At 41.7% G+C, this 9,077-nt stretch overlaps 1 pseudogene; it reads left to right on the top strand.

Annotated features, from left to right (window-relative positions):
* On the top strand, nucleotides 1,114-3,501 carry LOC109716021 (annotated as a pseudogene).

Below are 9,077 nucleotides of genomic sequence, written 5' to 3'. Positions count from 1 at the left end.
TCTCTTCTGATCACTCCCTCTACCCCCTTCGCAAAACCCTAAACCCCTTCCAATGCCATTGCTGAGGTCGCAAAAGCTCGCCCCCAAACCATTGGACCCTCCGCCGCCGCCCTCGGCCCCACCGATCGATGCCTCCACCCCGGCGAGATCCGATGCGTCTACGATCTCTCCGTTTCTCTCCCCGGCTTCGTCCGTCGCGCTAGGGTTAGGGTTCGACTCCTCCGGAGGAGCCGTGTCGCTCCTCCACTGAGGCGTCGCCTCCGCCTCGCCTCGGCGCCGAACTCCACTCCGGCTCGACCGCCTGCCATGGATTCCGCCAGGGGAAAGAGGAAGGTACGATCTAGGCTTTCTAGCTTTCCTGCGGAGGAGAAGAGTGGTGAGATGGGGGAGAACGGGGTGGGGGCAAAACCTAGGGTTTTGGAGGGAGGTGCGATGTAGGGGAGGGTCATGAACCTTCGGTCTGGTTCTCGGATTGTGCGGAGAAGGATGGAAATAAATGGCGCCGAGGTTGGTCACGGTGCGGAAAAGGAGGATCGGATGGTTCTCGAAGCTACCAGGAACAGCGAGTTGGCGGTTGAAGTAGGCAGAGGAAGTGAGCAGGATAAAAAGGTGGAAGAGGGAAAAGGGTCTAGTATCGAAGAGAAATCGGTTGAATTCGTCGAAGAAGATGAGGAAGATTTGCAGAATGGAGACAGATCGGTGAAGCGAAAAAAAGCTCGGAAGATCGAAAGCAGTAGAAGTGCTAGGAGGAGAAGCAGATAAGACTAAAGTCACCAAAATGGATTCAAATGTTGCTATCGCAGAGCTAGAAAAAGGTGGTAATGAGGAGAAACATTCAAAAAAATTATTAGTCCCGAATTCTAAACACAATATAGAGGACTTGCTAGTTGGGTCTTCTAATTCTATGGAAGATACTAACAAGGAATCAGTGGTGAGATACATGACTCTAAGGTCAGGTTCCAGTATTGCCGATAGTATCAAAGTGGATCATGTTAATTTGGATGAGGTTCACAAGGATGGCATGCAAGTACATGCAAAGAGGAGATATAGCTGTGAAGAGAAGGGGAAAGGTAGGCTGATATTGCATGACGAGCATTTAGAAATATATTCTGGTAAAGAGACAGTTGTTCAACAATTTAATGGAGGCGTTGTTAATAGCAGACCTTAATAGTGGTGGAGCAGGTGTTCTTGGGAAGGGAAAGATCGGTGCTGAAGAGAAAGGCAAGGAGAAAATGGTTATAGAGGAGGATTGGGCTTCAAATGACAGGATTATGGGAAATTCACATAATAGGGCTGGATCAGTTCGGCTTAGAGAGCCTGAGATGGTGAAAGGACTAATTGAGTCTCGGAGAGAAGCAGAAAGGAGCAAAGCGATTGAGTTGGCTCCCAAGTTTGCCTTCTTTAGATTTGAAGAAGATAACCAGAATGATGATGAGGATTCGGATGAGTTAGAACCAGAAGCAGGCCCTCAGGATTGGCCAGGCCCTTTTTCAACTGCTGTTAAGATAATTGAGGAGCGAGAAGCTAGGCTAAGAGCTTGTGAATCAAATTCTTCATCAAAGACGATATCTGACCATTTTGTTCGGCCCGCTCCATCACTTAAGGACTTATCGTTGAAAGTACTGTTGGATAATGCTAAAGAAATCAAATCACTGGAAGGTGTTCGACATGCTCAAGGATAGGCTCATGTTGATGCTTTGCAGGTCAAGGAAGATGAATTCTCATCTTCTTGCTCGCATCCTTAGTGGGAGCACGACAGAAATATTTGTAAGCAATTGTTCGTGGATAGCAGAGGACGAGTTTGAGGGGATTTTTGGCAAATGTGATACTACAAACTTGAAGGTACTACTTTATGAATTTCATTGAACATACGTATACAAAATACTCTTCTCTAAAATGATTAGCATGATGGCCATTTATATATTTTGTTAGCATGATAGTCCAATTCAGATATTCCGTCAGCATGATGGTCCATATAGATATTTTATTTCAGATTGAAACAGAGAAGAAATTTGTTTGGTCAATTTTTCCAAGTTTCCTCCCATTAAATTGTTGTGGATAGAAGTATAGTAGGCATTCAGGTCCCCAAAAACAACTTGAACCGTTTGCTTATTACGAATATCTTTAGCCTTACCAAAGATCATGCTAACCAGTTTGTTATGTATAAATAAATTTTCCATTCGTAATGCTTGTGATATCAGTGTACCTTTATAATTAGAATTTCCTGTTTCATGAAGAACGTGCAAATTCATATTTAACTTTTTGATCGACAACATTTTGTTTTTAACTTTTTGATGTACTAGTTTTTATTTTCATTTTGTTTGGTTACCATTTTGTTAATGAAATAGGCGGTACAGCTTGATCTGTGTGGACGATGTTTGCCAGATTACATATTGCGTGCTACCTTGTCCCGGTCTCCTTGCAGTTTGCCATTGTTAACCATGATGTCTTTGAAGGGTGCATATCGTCTATCTGATGATGGGCTAGATGCAATAGTTCGCTAAATTTGTCCCAATGCTCTCCGCTCACGTCTACTGGAATCATTAATCTGGCCGAGAAGTTGCATTCAGTACTGAGAGTACTTAAAATTGATGACTGCCAAAATATCAATGCTATGCTGATTCTTCCATCACTGAAGAAGCTTAAGCATCTGGAGACTTTGTCAATGGCTGGCATTCCATCGGTCTGTGACAAGTTCATTCGGGAGCTGATTCCTGAATGTGGTTCGAACATGAGGGAGCTTTGCTTTGCCAGTTGCCTGTAAGTTTGTTATCCTATTTGTAGATCTGATACTAGATTTTAACTCCACCAAAATAGAGCATCTTTTGTGCTGTTTAACCATTCTTTTTGTTACCTTTCTTTTACTTGTAATTTAGACCTTGCCCATTGGTCATTTCATGTGAAGGGATTTTTGGTCCTTTTGGGATTCCTATTTACTTTTAAGTAAAGTTTTAATCTGTGAGCTGAGTCTGATTTTTGTTACTTTTTGAATTAATGCAGGAAATTGACTGCCTCATCAATTAAAACAATTGGGGAAAACTGCCCTGGATATTCTGCTATTGACCTTCCAAACTTGAATCGGCTGAATGATTCTGTATTAGGACATCTTGCCAATGGTCGTAGAATGATTCAAAATCTTAATTCGCCGTAATGCATTCAGGTTTCCTCCCATGTTCTATATAATATTAGCTAAGTTTTCAGCTTCTCTAGTAGTGTGGTTGATATAAACATGCTTCGACATCTTTATATCCCCAATCCAGCAGACCAGTGGGTGCATCCCCTGCTTGGTCATGGCATAATTTCATATCTGTTTTTTGTTCATGAAATGTCTATTTCACTGTCTATTGTAGATTCTTAAGTTCAAGTTAAACCATTAGGGCACCTTTCAGCAGTGCAAATTTTCACCTCCCTATGGAATAGTTCAGTCATTGGGATCTGTTTGTACTTTGTACAATAAAGATTTATGAGCTAGTTTGTATGGAGATATTTGCCATATAGGGGTCAACATGAAAAGGAGTATGATTTTAAGTGTAAAGTTTCAGCGGCAAAGGACAGGTAGTTCAGTGTGAAACAATTGTTTTAACATGGGTTTACTAGGATTTTCTCAGACTATGTGAGGAGATGCATAAGCTTGAAGGAGAATCTTCCATTTACTTAGTTTAATGTGACCTTTCCTAGTTTACTTTGAAAATCAAAAGGAAATTAGCTCCCTACTGTCATGGTTCATTAATTTTAAAAGGATAAAGTTATATTTTAGTTGTCAATAATTGATTTTTCTTAAGTTCACAAGGACATGATAAATTATAACAGGCCGAAGAAGCTTTCTTTGTATTCTAATGTTAATTGAAACTGTTTAGTAGCCTTTGTCTAGTGGTTGGAAAGCATAAGGACAAGTTAGGTCTAGAAAGAGAGCTAACTGGTTGGTGCAAAGTTTCTTAACTACTGGACCATAATGAACTCTAGAAAATATGCAGCATTAGCTAAATTTAAATACATGGTTCACAATTAATTGCAAACCAGAGTCCTATAAACCAACTGAAGCAGGGGGTTTGATGTAATGAAGCTGTCACGCCCTGGGGTCCCTTTTTAAGTAAAAGAATAGCGGAGGTGCGCAAATATTTTTTTTGAAAGCCTTGACCCCAGGGGATGACGGACTCGCCATAAGTACAGGGGATCCACTATTTACGCGGATAGAGTCTTCTCTGTAATTGCACGGCGTTGCATAAGTACAAGTTACAACCACAATTATACACAAACCATGTATACATTCACCACATCACAAGGTTACAATTTTTATTCATACATTCATTTCTATCATTTGAAAATGTTTCCTATCCGGAAACTCATTTGAAATACTAAAGTAGTGAAAATTGTAGAAATCGTTTGAAAATTGTTTTCCTCACGGGAACTTTATGTTTTAAAAGTGAGCTACCACGAGGGGTAGAAAACCATTTTCATAAGTCCACATGAAAACCACCAATATCTTTATTCAATTTTCAAAACCATACCGTGAATGGAATAAAAACCAAATCAAATTAAACAAGGATAAATTGAACCATGATTATCTAATTTATTATTCAAATCAAAAGGGGTATGAGTCTAGAATCGATGGTAACCAGGCCGGGAACTCTACTCTCGCTACATGCGCGCCTCACGCCTCGTCCTGACTCGAACCTCCAACGTCTCCTGGAATGGCGGGGTGAGAAACCAACAGGGGTCTCTCAATGGGTACCATAAGCCGACGACGGCGAGTATACTCACTGGTAACAAAAAAAATGTAACAGTGAAAGGTAATATAGTAGCAATGTCAATAGGAACAAGATATATGCATATGCAACTATGTAATGTCCCAGACTCGTCACAACCCGCCGATGACGAGAATTTGCCGAGGCGTGGATGACGGAGGGGATGATGGTGAGGCTCGGACTGAAAATTTGAGGTAATTAAGTGAGAAAGGGGAAAAGAAGAGAAAATAGAGAGAGAGAGAGAGGTCGAGAGAGAGAGAGATAGATCAGATTGGGAATAGGTTGGAAATAGAAAATAGAGGAGAGGGGATAGGAGATCAGAGAGGAAGAAGAATGATAAATGGGGAGAAGAAAGAGTTAATTCATTTCATTGCATGCCCCTTATTAGTTACATCTATTTTTTATATACTCTTTTACATTGTACTAAAATGTAAATTGCTAAAAATAGTAGACTAAAGTGTAAAAAGTAATAAAATGGTTTGTAGGGCAAGTGGGCCATAATCTGTTTAGTGTTTGGGCCCATAGGTTGGGCTCTGAGGCATCTACTAGTTTGGTATGTGTCTAGTGAAGCGGGTCGGCTTCTCTTGATGCACCCGATATGCAATGTTGGGGATTAATTACTTCCTCCCAACCCTTTCTTTTCCTAGATTTTGTCGGGCTCTTCGATGCTGTCTCACATCAACAAAAGCCAAAGCCATTGCTCTCTCATTCTCCACCGTTTGATCGTTGTTCGCCATAGCTGCTTCCTGCATGAGCACCCTTCCTCAGACCTCCATGAGCTTCTTCTCAACTCTGGCTCCTTTTGTTCTCTTTTATGCTTGCTATTTTGCTATCACACTACTATTTCACTATCTATTCAGCCATGGCTTCTTCTTTTACTACTTAGGATGTTACAATTCCCTCCTTCTTAAAACCCATCCTTGTCCTCAAGGATGGACTCGTGAATTCGGTTTCAAATTTCTTTTTTTTTTTTTTCCCCTTCTTCTTTTTCTTTTTCTTTCTTTTTTTTTTTTTGATGGAGACTTACCTTGTGCTTGTNCCTCAAGGATGGACTCGTGAATTCGGTTTCAAATTCTTTTTTTTTTTTCTACCTTTACTTGAGTCGCTCTGTTTTTTTTTTTTTTTTTTTGATGGAGACTTACCTTGTGCTTGTCGGGAGGTTTTCTAGTTGTGCTAGTGTTCGCCCTTCTTCTCTAGCCGGTGATATAGATAGCGGCACCAGTTGTAGCGAGGGCTTGTTTGCCTTTGGGACCTTCGGAAAGTCGCACCCTGTGCGTCGCCGGCCGTGTTTCCCCTGTTGTGTTGTATGTAGTTGCTCCATAAGATTGTGCCTGATCTGCTCGCTTCGCTTGCACCCACTGGAAACCAAGTTCACGTTAGCATTCTCAGAAAGGATTGAGACATAGATTGGAGGGAAATAACCCACTTCTCTATTAGATTCTTTCAACTTGGCTTGTTCGTAGGACAATGATAGTGAACAGGGATGAGGCATTTCAAGCACAGTCCCTAGCTCCTTATATCCATTCACAAAGCCCCACACAACGCAAGCTTCTGCCACACTAGAGTTTTGGATTAGCCGTTGGACCTTGAAGTCCTCAGATCTTGCTTGATAATCTTCCTCTTGCTTTTTGTGTATTTGCCTGTAGAACACTCCATTGTCGTCGGTTAAGCCCCCGCTCTTGACCCTTTGCCTACTATCTGCAGCAAATTCCTTCCAAGGTGGTTTGTTCTTATAGTCAATGATCTCTTGCATTCTTGTCTTTACTATTCCAATTTGATTGCTGCGTTGACACGCCCAACAGTCGTTGTTGTGATTTTGGGTTGATGTCAATGTGTTGCTTGCAATTTATAAGCAATCTCATTGGACCCTTTTCCTTGCATATTGGGAACTCTTGGCTTCTTGTAAGAGTCAGTGGAGTGATGCTATCTCCTGATTTGGTGTACGCCGGACTTCTATTTCCTAGACTGGGTGCTATCACAATGTAGGCAATTTGAAGAGGTGGTTGGTCTGCTAGTGGTTCCAGCAGCTCCTCGGGCTTGTTAACACTCGCCCTCAACACCATCTCATGTCTTCTCTTGAGCTCCATCTGTAGATAATCATGGTGCTCTTGCTCTAGTTCTCCACTTCATTCGCAGTCTCTAATTCATCAACCTCTATATGGGACTGTAAAGTATGCAAGAAACTATCCTTGCACTGATGCCCTGTAATATACTCCTCTCTACGTTCTCTGCATAGCCCTTGCATTTTCTTTTTCTCACTTGTTGTAGCCCTTCTACAAAATCATAATTAATACCTTTTACAGATCCGTGAGCTGTATTTTCCACGATTTCTCAGGTAGTTCCTACTTCTTCTGAAGTAGAATGGGCATCTGGGGCACTGTAGGCAGGCTTGAGTTGAGGTGGCTGTGCTGCGAGTAGCTTCAGCAACTCCTCTGGCTTGCTAGCACTGTCCCTAAGCTTCCTTTCATGATTTATATCAGTTCCCATTTGCAGATTCTCTTGGCGCCCTTTGATGGATTTAGTTTGCTTGTTGTTGCTAAGATTCTTGATCAAGAACTCTCCTCCACCTTAGAATACCTCCTGCAAATAGCGGCTCTAAACTCATCCCAACCAACACTAGGTCTGTTGATGAAATATGCTTGTTTCCAGATGCTTGCTTTTCCAACTATGCGCTTCATAGCAATCCATAACTACTGATGCTTGAGTATTTGATAAGTCCTGAAATATTGTTCGCAATTCTCGACCTACATTCTGGATCCTCTCCGTTAAATTCTGGGAAACTTAACTCCGCGTATGGCATGTACTGTTGTCGATATTTCTTCTCTATCGGAACTTGTATCCTTAACATATTTCCTCTAGTGCTCTGTTGTATCACAGGGATACTACTACTGTGCTTAGGTTGTGCTGCTTGTTGACCCTCTTTGATCACCACAGGGGTATTCACTGACTGTGAGTTCGGCAATAAAACTGCTAGCAGCTCCAGTAGCTGTCGATGCACTCTATCATTCTTATGTCGCAATTTTTCATAGCTGTTGGCTTCTTCTATTCGTAGAGCTTCATAATTCTGATGCCATGTACTTTGCAAGCCACTAACCTTCTTGGCCAACTCTCCAACTTGTTGGTTATAGCCCAATATGTGCTGCTCCAGCCTTTCTCCAATCCTCTTATTACAGCCAGGGGTAAGTTGCTGTAATTTCATTCCATGAGCCATTTTTTACTTCACATATGCTTCTCCTTGAAGTGTTTTACTGTGGTATTTGAACTGATTTTCCTTTGTTTTGATGTTTGATTTTCCAATGGATTTCTTCTACTAGTTACAGTAAATTATTGAGGTGCCTATGATGCTATTTGAGGCTTGATGACTATTCCAATCAATGGAATAGTAACCAGTTGTCCACACCCTCAATACAATTTTATTTGTAGCAAATTAACCAAATGTAGCTTATCGCTGGAATTAAAATGGGTGAGCAAACTTGATTACCTGAAGCTCGTAAGGTGTTTGATTAATTGCTCAACGGTTTAACCCTCCTAGTTGCTTCAAATTGCTTTGTTTCCTTCCTACTCCTTGGCACTTTGTTGCTCACTTGGTGTTTGATGAAATTCCAGCAGCTTGTGGTGGTTGATTGCCTTCCTTCTACGGAATCTGCCTGCTGCAACCGCTGCTGCAGGTTGCCAGGTTAGAGATCCAGCAGATAGGGAAGCTATTCGCTCACTCCCACCAGCGGTTTTAGGCTTCAATTCGGCCTAGCAGTGAGACCCTTTGTCGGGATCCAATCGAAGTCGGTTCCCGCTGCTCGGATGCTTTGTTGCATCGCTAATTCAACAATCCAAGGGATCGGATTTAGCAGTGCAACTACATTGCACCTAACCCTGGGATCGGACCGCTCTGATACCAATTTGTAATGTCCCGGACTTGTCGCAACCCGCCGATGATGAGAATTTGCTGAGGCGTGGATGGCGGCGGGGATGATGGTGAGGCTCGGACTGGAAATTTGAGGTAATTAAGTGAGAAAGGAGAAACTAAGAGAAGAGAAGAGAGAGTGAGAGAGATAGATCAAATTGGGAATAGGTTGGAAATAGAAAATAGAGGAGAGGGGATAGAAGATCAGAGAGGAAGAAGAATGATAATTGGGGAGAAGAAAGAGTTAATTCATTTCATTGCATGCCCTCATTAGTTACATCTATTTTTTATATACTCTATTACAATGTACTAAAATGTAAATTGCTAAAAATAGTAGACTAAAGTGTAAAAAGTAATAAAATGGCTTGTAGGGCAAGTGGGACATAATCTGTTTAGTGTTTGGGCCCATAGGGCTCTGAGGCATCTACCGG

The sequence above is a fragment of the Ananas comosus genome, linkage group 10, assembly GCF_001540865.1.
Source record: "Ananas comosus cultivar F153 linkage group 10, ASM154086v1, whole genome shotgun sequence".
NCBI lineage: Eukaryota > Viridiplantae > Streptophyta > Magnoliopsida > Poales > Bromeliaceae > Ananas > Ananas comosus.
Note: the sequence above shows the minus strand (reverse complement) of the source record. Positions and strands in the feature narration are given on the sequence as shown.